General features: G+C 35.6%; 1 protein-coding gene across 1 annotated transcript in view; it reads left to right on the top strand.

Moving 5' to 3' along the window:
• The window catches only part of SPATA16 (spermatogenesis associated 16), a 225,920-nt gene that overhangs the window by 80,724 nt on the left and 125,506 nt on the right, over window positions 1-19,690 (top strand). The window lies entirely within an intron of this gene.

Raw genomic sequence — 19,690 nt, 5'->3', positions numbered from 1 at the left:
AGGAAACCATAATCAAGACCAAAAGACAATCCTCAGAATGGGAGAAAACATTTGCAAATGAAGCAACTGACAAAGGATTAATCTCCAAAATTTACAAGCAGCTCATGCAGCTCAATAACAAAAAAACAAACAACCCCATCCAAAAATGGGCAGAAGACCTAAATAGACATTTCTCCAAAGAAGATATACAGAATGCCAACAAACACATGAAAGAATGCTCAACATCATTAATCATTAGAGAAATGCAAATCAAAACTACAATGAGATATCATCTCACACCAGTCAAAATGGCCATCATCAAAAAATCTAGAAACAATAAATGCTGGAGAGGGTGTGGAGAAAAGGGGACACTCTTGCACTGCTGGTGGGAATGTGAATTGGTTCAGCCACTATGGAGAACAGTATGGAGGTTCCTTAAAAAACTACAAATAGAATTACCATATGACCCAGCAATCCCACTACTGGGCATATACCCTGAGAAAACCAAAATTCAAAAAGAGTCATGTACCAAAATGTTCATTGCAGCTCTATTTACAATAGCCCAGAGATGGAAACAACCGAAGCGCCCATCATCGGATGAATGGATAAAGAAGATGTGGCACATATACACAATGGAATATTACTCAGCCTTAAAAAGAAATGAAATTGAGCTATTTGTAATGAGATGGATAGACCTAGAGTCTGTCATACAGAGTGAAGTAAGTCAGAAAGAAAAAGACAAATACCGTATGCTAACACATATATATGGAATTTAAGGGAAAAAAAAGTCATGAAGAACCTAGGGGTAATACAGGAATAAAGACGCAGACCTACTGGAGAAGGGACTTGAGGATATGGGGAGGGGGAAGGGTGAGTTTTGACAGGGCGAGAGAGAGTCATGGACATATACACACTAACAAACATAGTAAGGTAGATAGCTAGGGGGAAGCAGCCGCAAGGCACAGGGATATTAGCTCGGTGCTTTGTGACAGCCTGGAGGGGTGGGATGGGGAGAGTGGGAGGGAGGGAGACGCAAGAGGGAAGACATATGGGAACATATGTATATGTATAGCTGATTCACTTTGTTATAAAGCAGAAACTAACACACCATTGTAAAGCAATTATACCCCAATAAAGATGTTTAAAAAAAAAAAAGAAAAAAAAAAAAACGAATCTTATTCACTGGAGGAAACGCAGACCATTTGTCTTTCCTAGGTCACCTGGGGCAAAATAATTTAGTAATTAGATATACATGGTCTTATGATATTAACAATTATTAAGCTTTTAATAGGAAAGATGATTTTCCCACAGAAGACAGTTAATTTCACAGCAGTATTTGGTTTTTTTTTAAGTGTTTCACAATAAGAGATTAGGAGAAGAAAGAAATCTAATAATATAACTTTACTATGTATTTAACCTCATTCTTTTTTATTTTTTAGACTTTTAGTTCCCATAAACTTTCCTTATAGAACCTGTTCAATACATACAGGCTCTGAGAAAGCAGTTTTTGGTTTTTGCTGAAAGAAAATAATATGAGAATAACATTGATAAATCACATATACAGACCCCAAAAAAGAAGGGGGAAAGGTATTTGGTTTTAAGACTGAGGGCAAAAGGATAGTGTGATATAATGGAAATTATTAAACAAGTATGTCCCAAGTGCCTCTTCATCTTCTTTCTTGTAGTTAAAGCCTTCATGCAAAGTTTACTTGTACAGTGGTCCTCAAACTGGTCTTCTGACCCCATTATATTTTTACACACTACTGAGGATCCCAGAGATTTTTTTTGCTTTATGTAGGTTATATTTAGAAAGGTTTATCATATTAAAAAATAAAATTTTAATTATAAACTTAAAAATATACAGTTACCAGTTTAATAACAATAAACCCATTATACGCTAACATAAAATGCATACTTTATTAAAAATATATTTTTAAATGCTCACAGGAGTAGCATTGTTCTACATTTTTGCAAATCTCTTTAATATATGGCATCATAAAAGAAAACTGGGTTCTCATATCTGATTCTGCATTCAATCTGTTGCAGTATGGTTGAACTATATGAAGAAATCCAGTCTGACACAAGATGTATTGTTAGAAAAGGAAAGAGAATGTTAATAGACTTTTCAGATAATCCTGAATATTCTTCTTTGATAATATACCAAGACTTCACAAGCAGTAGTTTCTTAAAAATTAATTGCAATGCGGATTCTGAAACCATATCGATCAACCTGTACTCTGCTTCATTAAAAGCCATTGGTCTTCCTTACACTTTGAATGGGTTGTTTACCCATGCATGAGTTAGTAACATCATACATTGGTTATGTGGGAAATAATGCATCACTTGCAGATTTCTATTATGCAATAGTAAATTTCAAAAATCCCACATGTTAATATCACCAGTATCATCAGAAAAGTCTTTAAGCATTGGGTGGCTGTCAAGCTCACAGTGACAGATATAAGTTTTCCAAAATTCTAATTTTTGCTTGAAAGCTCAAACTTTTAGCACTGGCAATAAATACTGTCAGTTGTGTTCCTTTAAGTGACAGGCACACTCATTTCATTTTCAAGAAATGTATGCCAAATTCCAAGTCTGATAATTAGTTTGCTAGTTGTTCTTCCAAGTAAAACATGATGTTCCATGGAAACAGCATCTAGGTCAGCTCACAGATGCAAACAATGGCGAGAGTGCACAAGTGCTTTTCCTCAAGGCAGCCATCTTAGCTTGTTATGCTGGACAGAGGGGTTTTCTGCATATGTCCCATCTCATCACACCAAATATTGAAAAGACACATACTCAAGGGTTGAGATATGTAATTTTGGGGGCGGCAAGTGCATACAATGGTGAAGAATACACTCAATTTCTCTACAACCGTTTGCTATCACTGATTTGATTCCTGCAAAAGAGCCATCAGTTTTACCCACCATGGCTTTTGCAACATCAGTGCGAATATCAACACAGTGAAAAAGGAAAACGATATCTTAACATTATTATAAAAATAATAATAATATTGTAACACCCCCCTTGGCAATCTGAAGACCACACTTTGAGAACCACTACACCAGTTTATAGCATACATACTTAGGATCCTCCCAGCCTTTGTATCTCTCATCTTTCTTCAGAATAGTTGCAATGACTGTCTTCTTAAAAAGTGTTTCTAAATGAGGTATTACTTCACACCAGTCAGAATGGCCATCATCAAAAAATCTACAAACAATAAATGCTGGAGAGGGTGTGGAGAAAAGGGGACCCTCTTGCACTGTAGGTGGGAATGTAAATTGATACAGCCTCTATGGAGAATAGTATGGAGGTTCCTTAAAAAACTAAAAATTGAACTATCACGTGACCCAGCAATCCCACTACTGGGCACATACACTGAGAAAACCATAATTCAAAAAGAGCCATGTACCACAATGTTCATTGCAGCACTAGTTACAATAGCCAGGACATGGAAGCAACCCAAGTGTCCACTGACAGATGAATGGATAAAGAAGATGTGGCACATATATACAATGGGATATTACTCAGCCATAAAAAGAAACAAAATTGAGTTACTTGTAGTGAGTTGGATGGACCTTGAGTCTGTCATACAGAGTGAAGCAAGTCAGAAAGAGAAAAACAAATACCGTATGCTAACACATATATATATATGGAATAAAAAAAAAAATGGTTCTGATGTACCTAGGGGCAGAACAGGAATAAAGACACAGACGTGGAGAATGGACTTGAGGACACGGGGAGGGGGAAGGGTAAAGTGGGACGAAGTGAGAGAGTGGCATGGAAATACACTATCGCTAGTTGGAAGCAGCCACATAGCACGGGGAGATCAGCTCGGTGCTTTGCGACCACCTAGAGAGGTGGGATAATCACAGTGGGAGGGGAGACGCAAGAGGGAGAAGATATGGGGATATAGGTATACGTATAGCTGATTCACTTTGTTATACAGCAGAAACTAACACAACATTGTAAAGCAATTATACACCAATAAAGATGTTTAAAAAAATGTTTCTATCATGTGCTTGCTATGTAATCCCTAAAGCCTTAGTAATTTCTTCCATAAAATTAAAAATCTTTTAACGAATGAACAAATCCTTAATAGGATTCTGCCTTCCCCTATAGTGAATTTATTACTTTAGCTAAGCAAATTTACATGGCACTTTTTATTACAGTTTACCATACTCTATCACCAAGATATTTGGGGGCCACTCTTCCAATTTGGATTTTCTACCTCTCTTCCCTAAATGTAATCACTTCAAAGTGCAGCTCAAGACTCACTTCGTCCAGACGTCTTTCCAAAGTTTGCAGTTTCCTGTCATTTTATATCCTCTACACAAACCTTTTGGTTTTTTCCGTTGCTTTCATGTGCCCACAACTGTTTCAAGTTTCACTTTATTTACTGTTGGTTATGTGTGTATTTCTATAATTTTTACAATTGGATTAAGACTTCTTTTGGAGGCTAGTTGCTTAGAACCTAACATAGCTTTTTAAACAAACAAACAAACAAATATATGCTGTTGTATTATATTCACAGAAATGGCAGCACTTTTAAAGATATCTGGAAAATGTATTCTTTCCAAAGTAATGTGAGATGACACCTTTTTTGGCACAGGTCACAACAGGTTGAGACACAGTACTTCCAGACAAAGAGAACTGGATATTAAGACAGGAGATTTAGTCACCTTTGTCAACAAAGAGTTAATAAACATATTAGAAAACCCCTTTGAATTTCAAAGAGAAGCCATTAATATTCTCATTTACAGTATTAGTAATTAGTAGACTTCCCTAATTGGAGTCACTTTGAGTGGTGACTCCACTTATTTGGTCTATAAATAAACACTGTATCCAAAATCGAGAGCCTTTCCCATAATCAAAGTCCATATCTAATTCAAATTTGGCTTTCAATTTGTAAACTATAATACAGTATATAAACTAAGGGTTTGGCTGGAATGGTCACCCTATACATAAATGCAATGCTCGTTGTGGTACATTTCCACTAATTTTGTTAATTCAACAAAGGAAGATCACAGGCAATTGTCAGAAGTCCAAATGTTTCATCAAGCATGAGTCACATTAATATTTATCCTTTGGTATAGGAGCAAAAGGGGGCTTTATCGTAGGTAAAGTACTGTTCCTGGAAGACATTTATTAGTCTCCAGATCAAAATATCATGATGTCAATATGAACAATTTTAATACTTAATATATGAATAGTTTTGACTGTGCTATCAAAAATCCCTCTAATTCTCATATTTTAAAAGAAATAAGCATCCCATTTCATTATCCAGTAAAACGATATAGTAGAATTCACTATAATTTATTTCAGTTCATTTTAAAGATTCTTGCATAATTGCTGGTTGAAGACAGCATGAAAAATAATAGAATGCAGGCAGACATTTATTTCCATACAATGGGGCTACTCAAAATATTAGTTTAAGTATGTGTTTACCCTTCTGGTTCTTTTCTTTAGAACCTGTACAGTGTCTGGCACATGGTTTACTCTCAATAATTGTTGCTGAATGAATCATAAGTAATTTCTGGTAGGTTAGAACAGAGGGGAATTTAGTAATTGTACTTTTCAAAGCAATCATTCTAAAATGCAGCCCACCCAAGTGACACAGAGAATAGAAAAAAACATGTGCTATTTGTCACGCTGTTCTTGAGCCACCGCCACGACTACTCCAACTCAATATTACACAGACAGATGAACAGGGCTTTACATCTACAGCTTTGGTTTCTGAAACTTGATAGCTTTTCTACAAGAGAGTTAATAGCTGGTATTTGGCTCATGAACCCTACAGAAAAGATAATAGGGCCAACACTGTATTCTTTTTTAAGAGAAAACGTCAAGAACAAAAACTGAAAATGTCAAAAGATAGGTTGATATACTGTAGTACTTAAAGACTGTTTTGTTGGGAGAACTGACCAAGTGATTTACTAACAGCTTTTACTGGACAGTCTTTGGCTTACAATGTAGATGAAAAATAAATGGGAATCCGTTTCATGTTTACTCTATCTAGGTATTTGACAGATGGAGAAAAAAAATGGGAAGACACAATTACAGTCTACAAAAATGTGGGGTTTTCAAATTATGAAAACTAATTTTGTAGTGGGAATTTTTTTCAAAGGGTCTACTTATCTATATCTCTACATCCTTTTATTACATAAACTGCCTTTCATCCCTCATCACATCTGCACACAGGGATTATGAAATTGTGTAAAGCTGACATTCAAACAGCATATAGGTGCAAAAGTCAGTGGAGAGAAGACCTGAGTATATTCAGGTCAAAACACATGTAGATCTCCCAGCGAATCTTAGACAAGATTGGGTTCTCTGGTGGCTCCTGAGGAAGACTGTGTTCAGTCACTTAGTAACGTTGCTTTATTCCACAAACATTCATTGAATGCCCATTATGTGTCACGAATTTGCTAGAGGTCTCCAATACAGAGTAAATAATAGAGTGAAAAAACTAAAAGAAATAGAGAGAAAAAGAAATGGTCTCCGTTGGTCAAAAAAGGCGTATCACTGCACACTTCTAAAGATCCAGTAAGGTGTCATATTTTTGATGATTATTTGATATACGTTAACTGATGATATTCATGTTGATGAAGAATATGGAAGACTAAAATGAATATGGAAAAATATGGAAGCCCTAAAAGCTCCTTCTAAAGGGTTCCTATTTCTTGGTATTGATGACCCATTAAACCTGTTATTTGATTCCCCTAATCTTCACTCTAGTTTTCTAAACAAGGAAATCTCATTCTCAAATTCTAAAGTAAAATATACTTAAACATTGATCCTAGTCATTATTTAATGTGTATTCACTATTAGCTTTATAACAAGGACATACAATATAACATCTCCCTTCTAACTATATATTTTTCAGAACTGTGACAATATAGCAATTTTTTAAGCTATTTATCCTATTGACTCTTGGTCATGTCGAGAAATGAGGTATTTGTTGCTCACTTGAGTAATTCCATAATTCAATATTTTCCACATATAATTAATTGTAATTTGGGGGATAAAACATCAGGGATGACATTCAAGTTACTCCCCTATTTGGCTTCTTCTTTAAATTTGTTTTCTTCTGCTGTGCTATGTACATGCTGGGATCTCTAGAAATAGTTGAGAATGATTTCTTGTTGTTGTTTCCCTAAAGAGTTAAGTTTGCTTTCATACTTTTGTAAAAACATGCTTTGCCACTAATTGGCAGAGCTATATGCATTATTTGACAACAATCTACTGTAAATTTCTTATTTCAAAAGCCAATGCCTTTAATTCTAATTTTATGCTCTAATACTTCATAAAATAGTTCCATTTATCCCATGTAAATTAAATTGGGTCATTTCATTGTTCTGTCTTGCTTGTCAATGTAAGATATTTAAAGAGAGTACATGGACTTCTCGATTCTTCTCAATACGTTAAGGACTGTTATATTTTATTTTGGCTTTTAATTCTAATTATCAATCTTTCGTAGTGAAGCAAGTGACCAAATAAAATACAACCACTAAGATTTCATTGAACCCTTGTGTAGTGACAGCACTATTGCTTAAGTTTCCTTTACATTCCTATTCCTTTCACCCACCCAGGAATTCTGGTTACTAGATTGAGATTTGGTATTATACCAACAGTCCATGGGGAAAGAAGTTCTAAGAAGCAACCACATGGAACAATTGCTGATCTTTCTGTAAATCTGTTACTTAGGACACAGATTGTTACATTATAGGACATCTCTGGATAAGGTGATCTGTCCTGTTGTGCTACAAAAAATATTTGAATTGAGCAACTGGCTTACTTAAAACAAACTCTATGCCCTTCCTTCCATTAGCTACCAGCAAACCTAGAAGAAAACATGTAGTCCATGTCAACCAAACTCTTAGAATCTTGTGACACGTCTTTTATGTACTAACGTCATCTAGGTGTCAGCTTAACTTCCCTACATTTAATCTTGCTTTCCTCATTCAGTTATTTTTTTATTTTTAATTGTGATGAAACACATGTAATGTAAAATTTACCATCTTATCCATTCTTTAAATGCACATTTATTTTGACTTAACTTCATAAATATTCTATAAGCCGCCTTAAAATCTACCTAAAACAGAACATAAATAAATAATAAAATAATCACTCATTCTTCAATATTAGGTATTCTGAGATTTTTCTACAATATCTTAATTTTTTGGACCTTGTTATGAACTCTTTATTTGTTAATGGTATGAACGTAACAAACACTGCTTGCCTATCTGAACAAAAATTATCTATGTGGGGAGACAATTCTCCTTGGGTTGTAAACAAGGCGTTGACTGGCCTTTGCTCTGAACTATCGTTTCAAAGATGACTGTGTGATAAACAACCTTGGAAGAAAAGGCAAGTCTGCTTATAGGCTTGAAAGATGAAGATAGTGTCTCCCTCTAGACCTATAAACAGGCATGCTTACAATCCATTATAAAACATCTGTATTCTCTAAGCTCAGGATTCCTCTCCTATAATGCAACCTACTGAAATATGAAGGCTGCACCTGGATTTCTTTGCATTGCTATCTGGGAATTTCAGCTCAAGGAACCAGTACAACAAAAGACTGATACATTGGCTACTGCTGTTGCTATGAGTAAGAAACTGTCCTTTGTCTCTAGCCTTGGAGGTTCAGGTCTTCTACAAGTACCCATGAAACTATGTCATGTTAACTTGTGAGCCTGAAAGTGGGGGGACACTCAGACCCTTCACAGTGATCAACAACGTATTCTAAGAGATTTTTTGTGAATATCCTTGAAAGTCATTTAGCCTAATCTCCCACTCAGTCAAGAATTTCTTCTACACATCCTGACAGATGGCATTCTAAATATCACTTCAGTGATTCCAGTAAAAGGAAACTCTTCTCAAAGCCTATTGCATCACTGGTTATTAAGTCCCTCCTTATCTTGAATTGAACTATCTGTAACTCTATAATACTGGGTTTTGCCAGATCTCATCTGTTTTTACATAGAATAATTATTCTATTTTCCACATGGCAGGCCTTTGTATCTGAAAGTACTTACTTAGTCTCCACTAATCTTACTTTACTCTCTAAACATATCAATTTCATTCTATATTCTTGACACACTATGTTCTCTAGATCCACTGGACACTCTAGACACAACCCAAAATGGTTGTGATTCCCACAGATGTGTCTATATAGCTAAAGCAGAATTCAGTGGAAATATCATTTATCATTTGAACAGAATGCCTTTGATTCATTTAACATAAATTTTATGTACAGTTTTTGTAGCTCTATCATATTGTCCTATCATGTTTAGCTTGTGATTAGTTAAAATATTCAGACTTTTTCCACATGCCACACTCAAGCCATGATTATATTTGTAAAACTGATTTTTAGAATCCGTAACATAAGATTTTTAACCTGCCCATATCATTTTGAATTTTGCTTCTGTTATCAGTGATATTATTCTTTGTTAGGTAAAATTTATGCCATCTAAAACATTTATAGGCATCCTTTCAATCTCTTAATCTTAGTCACTAATGGAAATATTATCCACAAAAAGGACTAAGGACAAGCCATTAAACTTTCATAATAATCTAGATATAATAATCTAGACATAATAATCTATTGAATGATGCCATTATCCAGCATAAATATCACCATCTTATCCACAAGGATATCATGCTTTGGCAAAATAAAAATGTTTCATATCCCTGGCATTCTCTAGGTCTACCAACTATTTCTAAAAGAATATGTCAGCGTTTCACTAATATATTAAGAAGAATGTCATTCAGGAGAATGAGTCACTGCTAGTTTACTTTGCTAATGACTAAGCAAGGTAAAGGAAACTGAATTTAGGAATCTTGGCCTAAATAAGAAATTGCTTCCCTGATCCCTAATATCATAAAAAGACTAAAACCTTAAGCCCCTGAAGTAGTGATAACTAATGTTCTCACTCACAGATTTCAGGCTTCTGATTGAGATGTAGAAGCAAAACACATCTGTCTCTGGGGCAACAGGTATGAAATTCTCCTGCCTCCACTGCCACTTTTGGATGTGGTTGGGAAAAGTCTATAACGTTATTGTGGTGATGGTTATAAACTTGTCAAAATGCATCAAACTGTACACTTTAAAAAGGTGAATACTACTATATGTAGATTATACCCCAATAAAATTGACTTAAATAAAAGTACATTAAAATAAGAAGTTAATTTTCTAAAAATTAGAGAATAAATGGAAAGATGTAAAAAAAGAACATGAAATCAATATTGCCTTTAAAAACAAACTGAATTTTGAAATGGTAATAATCACCATTAAAACTTAGGTCTAGAAAGATCTCCCAAGGAATCTGAGTGAAGTAAAGGTATCTATCTTAATCCTTGACTTTAACATTCTGTTTATCAATTTAATGCTTTTTTTGAATTAATCCAAGTCATCCCTACAAAAGAAAAGGACAAAGGACACAATCATGTTGATAGATCCAGAATATGTTTGAAAAAAAAAGTAAGCATTTATTTCTGGTAATTGGAAAATAATACTTTTTCTCAAATTAATTCATAATCATAATTATCAGTAAAGTACTAAAGCATCCCTAGATCACCTCACTTATTTAAATTCCTTTTAAAAAAATTTTAGCCTATGCAGTAAGAGAAGGAAAAAAAAATGTAAATATTGAAAAGCAGTACCAAACTTCATTATTTGCAGATGATGTGAATAAAACTAAATTACTGCAATATTAAAAAACAGAGACACAAAACTAAGTAATTTTAAAATACATATCTAAATGCTAGCAATAAGAAGTTAGGAAGTATAATAGAAAAACTCCCATTCTTATCAGACATACATGTGGTGCTTCTCAAACTTTACTGTGCATACAAATCACCTGAGGGTCTTGTTAAAACGCAGATTAAGTAGGTTTAGGGATCAAGACTTTAGAGTTCTAGTGAGCTCCCAGGTGCGTGAGTGCACGCTCACACACACGCACACACGAATATTATCGGTATAATTCCCATCGATAATTTTTAAACTTTAGAATTAATAAGAAATTTATAAAACCTCTTTTTTTAAAATATCTTTATTGGAGTATAATTGCTTTACAATGGCATGTTGGTTTCTGCTTTATAACAAAGTGAATCAGTTATACATATACATATGTTCCCATATCTCTTCCCTCTTGCGTCTCCCTATCCCACCTCTCTAGGTGGTCACAAACCACCTAGCTGATCTCCCTGTGCTATGCGGCTACTTCCCACTAGCTATCTATTTTACATAAAACCTCTATTTTATAAATGGTAAAGGAAGGTTAAAATATTACTGGAAGACATAAAAGAATATTTGAATGAAGAGAATGTCAGGTTCCTGGATTGGAAGACAATAGTATAAAAATGTGTGTTCTTCCTAAAATTGCTTAATGCCTTTAACACCAATGAAAACCACTAAATGTGGGGGGTTTTGCAACTTTAAAAAATGAAGATTATAAAGTTCATCAAAGAATAAATATGCCATACTAGATCAATTTTTTCACAAAGAGATCATTAGTCAGTTCTTTCGCTTCCAGAGATTAATGACAAGAATTAAAGAGCAGAAGCAAGAAGAACTACAATCCTGCAGCCTGTGGAAAGAAAACCACATTCACAGAAAGATAGACAAAATGAAAAGGCAGAGAGCTATGTACCACATGAAGCAACAAGATAAAACCCCAGAAAAATAACTAAATGAAATGGAGCTAGGCAACCTTCCAGAAAAAGAATGCAGAATAACGATAGTGAAGATGATCCAGGACCTTGGAAACAAAATGGAGGCAAAGATCAAGGAGATGGAAGAGAGGTTTAACAAAGACCAAGAAGAATTAAAGAACAAACACCAAGAAGAATTAAATAACAAACAAACAGAGATGAACAATACAATAAATGAAATGAAAAATACACTAGAAGGAATCAATAGCAGAATAACTGACGCAGAAGAACGGATAAGTGTGCTAAAAGGCAGAATGGGGGAATTCACTGCCATGGAACAGAATAAAGAAAAAAGAATGAAAAGAAATGAAGACAGCCTAAGAGACCTCTGGGACAACATTAAACACACAAACATTCCCATTATAGAGGTCCCAGAAGGAGAAGAGAGAGAAAAAGGACCCGAAAAAATATTTCAAGAGATTATAGTCGGAAACTTCCCTAACATAGGAAAGGAAATAACCACCCAAGTCCAGGAAGTGCAGAGAGTCCCAGGCGGGATAAACCCAAGGAGAAACACATCGAGACACACAGTAATCAAACTGACAAAAATTACAGACAAAGAAAAATACTGAAAGCAGCAAGGGAAAAATGACAAATAACATACAAGGGAACTCCCATAAGGTTAACAGCTGATTTCTCAGCAGAAACTCTACAAGCCAGAAGGGAGTGGCATGATATATTTAAAGTGATGAAAGTGAAGAACCTAAAACCAAGATTACTCTACTGGCAAGGATCTCATTCAGAGCCTTCGGAGAAATCAAAACTTTACAGACAAGCAAAAGGTAAGAGAATTCAGCACCAACAAACCAGCTCTACAACAAATGCTAAAGGAACTTCTCTAAGTGGGAAACACAAGAGAAGAAAAGGGCTTACAAAAAAAAAAAAAAAAACCAAAACAATTATGAAAATGGTAATGGGAACATAGATATTGATAATTACCTTAAATGTAAATGGATTAAATGCTCCAACAAAAAGACACAGGCTCACTGAATGGATACAAAAACAAGACCGATATATACGCTGTCTACAAGAGACCGATTTCAGACCTAGGGACACATAACAGACTGAAAGTGAGGGGATGGAAAAAGATATTCCATGCAAATGGAAATCAAAAGAAAGCTGGAGTAGCCATACTCATATCAGATACAAGAAACTTTAAAGACAATTACAAGAGACAAAGAAGGACACTACATAATTATCAAGGGATCAATCCAAGAAGAAGATATAACAATTATAAATATATATGCACCTAACATAGGAGCACCTCAATACATAAGGCAAATGCTAACACCTATAAAGAGGGAATCGACAGTAACACAATAATAGTGGGGGGGGGGGCTTCCCTGGGGGCGCAGTGGTTGAGAGTCCGCCTGCCGATGCCGGGGACACAAGTTCATGTCCTGGTCCGGGAAGATCCCACATGCCGCAGAGCGGCTGGGCCCGTGAGCCATGGCCACTAAGCCTGCGCGTCCGGAGCCTGTGCTCTGCAACAGGAGAGGCCACAACAGTGAGAGGCCCACATACTGCAAAAAATAATAATAATAATAATAGTGGGGGACTTTAACACCTCACTTACACCAATGGACAGATCATACAGACAGAAAATTAATAATGCAGAGTGTCATACAGGAAACAATAGCTTTAAATGACACAACAGACCAGATAGATTTAATTGATATTTATAGGACATTCTACCCCAAAACAACAGATTACACTTTGTTCTCAAGTGCACAAAAAACATTCTCCAGAATAGATCAGATCTTGGGTCTCAAATCAAGCCTTGGTAAATATAAGAAAATTGAAACCATATCAAGCATCTTTTCCAACCACAACGCTATGAGATTAGAAAACAATTATAGGGGAAAAAATGTAAAAAACAAATACACATGGAGGCTAAACAATACCTTACTAAATAACCAAGAGATCACTGAAGGAATCAAAGAGGATATCAAAAAATGCCAAAGACAAATGACAGTGAAAACACGACGATCCAAAACCTATGGGACGCAGCAAAAGCAGTTCTAAGAGGGAAGTTTATAGCAACACAATCCTACCTCAAGAAACAAGAAAAATCTCAAACAAACAATCTAACCTTACACCTGAAGGAACTAGAAAAAGAACAAACAAAACCCAAAGTTAGTAGAAGGAAAGAAATCATAAAGGTCAGAGCATAAATAAATGAAATAGAAACAAAGAAAACAGCAAAGAAAACAGAAAAAAAAATGAAAAAAAACCAAAGAAAACGACTAAAACCTGGTTCTTTCAGAAGATAAACAAAATTGATCAACCTTTTCAGCCAGACTCATCAAGAAAAAGAGGGAGAGGACTCAAACCAGTAAAATTAGAAATTAAAAAGGAGAAGTTACAATGGACACCACAGAAATACAAAGCATCCTAAGAAACTACTATAAGCAATTCTATGCCAATAAAATGGACAACCTGGAAGAAATGGACAAATTCATAGAAAGGTACAACCTTCCAAGACTGAACCAGGAAGAAATGGAAAATATGAATAGACCAATCACAAGCAATGAAATTGAAACTGTGATTAAAAATCTCCCAACAAACAAAAGTCCTGGTCCAGATGGCTTCACAGGTGAATTCTATCAAACATTTAGAGAAATGCTAACACCCATCCTTCTCAAACTCTTCCAAAAAATTACAAAGGAAGGAACACTCCCAAACTCATTCTACAAGGCCACCATCACCCTGATAACTAAACCAGACAAACATACTACAAAAAATGAAAGTACAGACCAATATCACTGATGAATATAGATGCAAAAATCCTCAACAAAATACTAGCAAACAGAATCCAACAATACATTAATAGGATCATACACCATGGTCAAGTGGGATTTATCCCAGGGATGCATGGATTCTTCAATACACACAAATCAATCAATGTACTACACCATATTAACAAACTGAAGGAGAAAAAACATATGATCATCTCAATAGATGCAGAAAAAGCTTTTGACAAAATTCAACACACATTTATGATAAAAACTCTCCAGAAAGTGATCATAGTGGGAACCTACCTCAACAAAATAAAGGCCATATATGACAAACCCACAGCAAACATCATTCTCAATGGTGAAACACTGAAAGCATTTCCTCTAAGATAAGGAACAAGACAAGGATGTCCACTCTTGCCACTATTATTCAACATAGTTTTGGAATTCCTAGCCATGGCCATCAGAGAAGAAAAAGAAATAAAAGGAATACAAATTGGAAAAGAAGTAAAACTGTCACTGTTTGCTGAGGACATGATACTATACATAGAAAATCCTAAAGATGCCACCAGAAAACTACTAGAGCTAATCAATGAATTTGGTAAAGTTGCAGGATACAAAAGTAATGCACAGAAATCTCTTGCATTCCTGTACACTAACAATGAAAGATCAGAAATAGAAATTAAGGAAACAATCCCATTCACCATTGCAACAAAAAGAATAAAATACCTAGGAATAAACCTACCTAAGGAGGTAAAAGACCTGTACCCAGAACACTGTAAGACACTGATGAAAGAAATCAACGATGACACAAACAGATGGAGAGATATACCATGTTCTGGGATTAGAAAAATAAATATTGTGAAAATGATTATACTACCCAAAGCAATCTACAGATTCAATGCAATCCCTATCAAATTACCAATGTCATTTATTACAGAACTAGAACAAAAAATCTTAAAATGTGTATGGAGACACAAAAGACCCCAAATAGCCAAAGCAATGTTGAGGGAAAAAAACGGAGCTGGAGGAATCAGACTCCCTGGCTTCAGACTATACTACAAAGGTACAGTAATCAAGACAATATGGTACTGGCACAAAAACAGAAATACATATCAATGGAACAGGATAGAAAGCCCAGAGGTAAATCCATACACCTATGGTCAACTAATCTATGACAAAGCAGACAAGGATATAGGCTGGAGAAAAGACAGTCTCTTCAATAAGTGGTGCTGGGAAAACTGGACTGCTACATGTAAAAGAATGAAATTAGAACACTCCTTAACACCATACACAAAAATAAACTCAAAATGGATTTGAGACCTAAATGTAAGACTGGACACTATAAAACTCTTAGAGGAAAACATAGGAAGAACACTCTTTGACATAAATCACAGCAGGACTTTTTTTGACCCACCTCCCAGAGTAATGAAATAAAAACAAAAATAAACAAATGGAACCTAATGAAACTTAAAAGCTTTTGCACAGCAAAGGAAACCATAAACAAGACCAAAAGACAACCCTCAAAATGCGAGAAAATATTTGCAAATGAGACAACAGCCAAAGGATTAATCTCCAAAATATACAAACAGCTCATGGAGCTCAATATCAAAAAAACAAACAATTCAATTAAAAAATGGGTAGAAGACCTAAATAGACATTTCACCAAAGAAGACATACAGATGGCCAAGAGGCACATGAAAAGCTGCTCAACATCACTAGTTATTAGAGAAATGCAGATCAAAACTACAATGTGGTATCACCTCACACCGGTCAGAATAGCCATCATCAAAAGATCTACAAACAATAAATGCTGGAGAGGCTATGAAAAAAAGTGAACCCTCTTGCACTGTTGGCGAGAATGTAAATGGATACAGCCACTATGGAGCACAGTACGGAGTTTCCTTAAGAAACTAAAAAGAGAATTACCATATGATCCAGCAATCCCACTACTGGGCATATATCCGGAGAAAACCGTAATTCAAAAAGAGTCATATACCACCATGTCCATTTCAGCTCTATGTACAATAGCCAGAACATGGAAGCAACCTAAATGCCCATCAACAGATGAATGGAAAAAGAAGGTGTGGTACATATATACAGTGGAATATTACTCAGCCATAAAAAGGAATGAAATTGGGTCATTTGTAGAGACGTGGATGGAACTAGAGACTGTCATACAGAGTGAAGTAAGTCAGAAAGAGTAAAACAAATATCGTATATTAACACAAATATGTGGAATCTAGGAAAATGGTACAGATGAACCAGTTTGCAAGGCAGAAATTGAGACACAGATGTAGAGAACAAACGTATGGACACCAAGGGAGGAAAGTGGTTGGGGGGGGGGGCGGTGGGATGAACTGGGAGATTGGGATTGACATATATACAGTTACATGTATAAAACAGATAACTAATAAGAACCTCCTGTATAAAAAATAAATAAAATTAAAATTTTTTTTAAAAGGGTATGGGGCTTTGCTGGTGGCACAGTGGTTGAGAGTCTGCCTGCCAATGCAGGGGACACGGGTTCGTGCCCCGGTCCGGGAAGATCCCACATGCTGCGGAGCGGCTGGGCCCGTGAGCCATGGCCGCTAAGCCTGCGCGTCCGGAGCCTGTACTCCGCAACAGGAGAGGTCACAACAGTGAAAGGCCCACGTACCGCAAAAAAAAAAAAAAAAAGGGGGGGTATGTCATTTTAGAAAGCATTGAATAAAACAATAAAAGGATAAAAACTAGGCTTTACAATCAGCACTAGCATTTTCATGCCAAATATCTAACTGGGCATATTATAAGCACACAGTGAATGCTGCAATAATTATAAGGGAGCCAAAAGTAATAAACTGCCAAATATAATATCTCATCTCAAATTTCTAAACTTCCTTTTATAGGTAGACCTCCACCTGTCAGGGTAGACTGGGTCCTGGTCTTTTTGGTCCCTCTTCTGAAGCTGTGATTTATGTGGCTTAGTATAGGGTGGTGTTATGGTTTAAGAGAGCCTAGTCTAGTTTAGCAATAGTGATCTCTAAACTCATGTCCTCTAATGTATTTCTTCAGCACCAAAGAAAGGACTTGTAATTACAAGCAATTTTTTAAAAATCTATTCTTTTTAAAAATTACACTGAAACAGTGTTTATCTCATCAACCCTCACTACCCCCAAAAATCTCCTCCTCCACCAAGGCCACTCTGATCATTCCTCCTCTCCCTCCTCCCTCTATTGTATTAAACCCTTCTCTCACACTCCTGCCCACCACACCCCATCCTTTTCTTCAGCCTAATCCATTTTTATCAAAAGAACATGTCCGGCAAAGCGAGATTCTTTGGAGAATAGCATAGCAAAACCAAAATACCACATCATGGGCAAAGAGATGTCAAAGACAAGAAATGGTCATTCAGTAAGGATTTTGTCTCATCACATTTGCAGACATTTGCTAAAAATGCATAAGTGAGTAAAGATTACAAAGTAAAAGGAAAGAATTAGCTACAATGTGGAAGAAAAAGTTCTGGTCAGAGTCGGAAGACCCAGGCCCCTAAACAGAGCACTGTTCTTTTCACTCTGATCTAATTTTACAAGATTACTTTTACACAGATAAAATACACAAACATGCTTTATAAATGTACTTTTTCCTGAATTAATATAAAGTATTAGTAGTAGATATCAATAGTTCAGTATGGATGTGGAATAAACTTATGTAATAGGCTTTAAATTTCCAATATTTTAATCAACAAAGCAAATGGTCTGTGTTCTTGGGAGATTCATGTATTCATTTGTACAAACTACTAAGCATAGGATGCAGTGAAACTTTACTAACTCAGGCCCCGCTAATTCAGAAATCATAGAGAAGGAGTAAGGTAAAATATGAAGTGCTGTAGCTAGAGATGGGAAACATAATAATAAACTTGAAGCAGCACTGCAACCAACTACTTTATGATTTTAGAGAGGTCCCTTAGCCTCTCTGGATTCTGCCCACTTGTGTTTAAAGTGAGCTGAATTATTCAGCCAATCCATCTCATCGTCATATAATTCTATGATCCTATGTACGTCAGACAGATGCTTCTTTTTTTACTTTATTCTTTCTATAAGCAATGTTTCTGGGAATGGAATTATTCTTGTCTGGATTTTTTTTTAGTCTGGAGTTCATGAATAGCCTTAAGGGGTCACATGAATTACCTAAATTTGGGCAACCATGTTTATGTGCATTTTTCTGGACAGAGATCCATAGCTTTCATCCAATTCTCAAAAAGCTCCGTGAACCTCCCCAGAAAAGATTAAGAACCACTTACTTCAATAATGAACTAATTCCAAGTGATTCTCAGCAACTTGTAAAAACAGGCTCACAAAAAGATTGCTTAATAATCCTGTATTGGTTCTGTAACATTTGTATCTTACATCAATAACACAACACTCTATTATGATATAAGCTACACCTTAAAATTTAACAAATGGCTGTCTCCTCATTCGGGGATGAATCATGGTCTATATCTGTCTAGTTCACCTCATTATATCAAATGCCTTGAACAGTGCCGGGTTCTCAGTGAAGCAAGGAAGAGGAATGGCTGCCAGTTTATCTCTGGAGGAAGAGGGCAGCTATGGAGTGATCATCGTCTCATCTGAGCTGGAACTGAGACTGCAGAACTCTGAGATAATGAAAAAATCAGCAAGCAAGGATAGATAATCTTATCCAAAAGTCAAGCCTTGTAATTTCAATAAAAGAAAATGGAAACCCAAAGTGAACAAGGGTCTTACCAAAAGTGGCAAGTTCGGGACCAGATTCCTTAGCCAATGGTACAGGGCTCCTTCCATTCCACTACATTGTCCAGCTGGGGGAAGACACAGAACCCAACGTGGAGTGCAAGCAAACATGTCACCCAAATTCCAGTTCCTTTCTTTTAACTGAAATTCAGCAGCTAACAATCTCCCGCTTCATTATAGGTAGACATACCATAAATAGGTCTACCTGTGATCTTTGCCTGATTTATTAATATATAACAAAATAACACCATGTCTTATATGTAATATAAGTGGATTCAAATTTGTTGCCATTGTTATATCTATAAAAGTTAGCCTGTGCTATAAATAAAATTGCTTTTATCATGCAAACTTAATTTTTCAATAATGCTTGTTTATTTGTCTTAACTGACAATTACAGGAAGAAAAATGATCCATTTACTAGTATCTTTTAACATATATAGTATGTAAAATTGAATGAATGTTATTTCATTCCTATACACTTCTGGTAATTGACTTTTAAAAGCTTAATAACAT

This window comes from Phocoena phocoena, chromosome 4, assembly GCF_963924675.1.
Source record: "Phocoena phocoena chromosome 4, mPhoPho1.1, whole genome shotgun sequence".
In the NCBI taxonomy this organism is placed as follows: Eukaryota; Metazoa; Chordata; class Mammalia; order Artiodactyla; family Phocoenidae; genus Phocoena; species Phocoena phocoena.
Note: the sequence above shows the minus strand (reverse complement) of the source record. Positions and strands in the feature narration are given on the sequence as shown.